Raw genomic sequence first — 1,308 nt, forward strand, 5'->3', positions numbered from 1 at the left:
ACACACATACCTCTTGCAATTGTGAAGGGGACAATATATGATAATAGGTAACAGTGCTATTCATACAGCTGCATATCAATGCAGTGTATTGTCCAATAATGCATCACAAATAATTAGGAAATAATTAGGCATATCCATGAGAATAAGCTTTAATGTTATATATTAACATACCTGGTTATATGGAATAATTTTTTAAGATGATAAAAAATTGTTATGTGCCATCAAGTCAGCCATGACCCTATGCACAATATCTCTGAATCCTCTATCCTGGGCCAATCTCACTGTCTCTGAAACACCTATCCTTATTACTCCAGTTGCTGTGTCGATTCATCTCATCCTTGGTCTTCCTCTCGTGCGCTATCTCCCCACCATTCCAAGCATGATGTCCTTCTCCAAGAACCGGTCCCTCCTGGCAATATGCCCAAAGAATGTGAGATGAAGGTTCAAAATCCTTGCCTCCAGGAACACCTTGGCTTCACCCTTTTCATGATAAGCCCATTAGTTCTCTTGACAATCCTTGATATGTTCAATGCTCATCTCCAGCACCACAACCCAAAGGCATCAATTCTTCTGGCCTCTTTGGTCATTGTCTAGCTCTCTGATGCATAACAAGTAATAGCAAAGACCATGGCCTTGGCCAGTTGCACCTTAGTCTCTAGACTGACATCATTGCTCTTTAGAACTCTGGAGAAGTTCTGGACAGCAGATTTTCCTAATGCAGTTAATCTTTTCATTTCCTGACTGTGGTGCCAAAAGTGTTGCTTGTAGAACCAAAGAAGCTGAAATTGTTAATACCAATCTTCATCTATCATGGTGCTGCCAATTGGTCCGCTAGTAAGAATCTCCATTTTCTTGGTATTGAACTTCATATTGCAGACTGCAATCTTTGACCTTTTGCAATAAGCGCTTTAGGTTCTTCTCAGTTTTCAGCAAGCAACATGCTATCATCTGCGTAACACTGGTTATTGACAAGTCTTCCTTCAGTCCAGATTCCCCATTCCTGCTTATAGAGTCCAGCCTCCCAAGGGATCTGTTCTACATAGATTGAAAAGGTATGGAGACAGGACAAATCCCTGACACACTTCTTTCCTGATTTTGAACCATGCAATGTTTCTTTGCTCTGACAACTGCCTCCTGGTCCAAATATAGGTTTCATATGAACACAAACAAACAAGTGTTCTGGCATTGCTATTCTTCTCAAAGTTAGTCACAACTTATTGTGATCCACATAGTCAAATACCTTTGCATAGTCAATATAACACAGACATTCCTATGGTAAACTTTGCTTTCAGCCAAGATCCATCTGAT

The sequence above is a fragment of the Elephantulus edwardii genome, unplaced genomic scaffold, assembly GCF_000299155.1.
Source record: "Elephantulus edwardii isolate Elephantulus edwardi_28Jun2011 unplaced genomic scaffold, EleEdw1.0 scaffold00009, whole genome shotgun sequence".
NCBI lineage: Eukaryota > Metazoa > Chordata > Mammalia > Macroscelidea > Macroscelididae > Elephantulus > Elephantulus edwardii.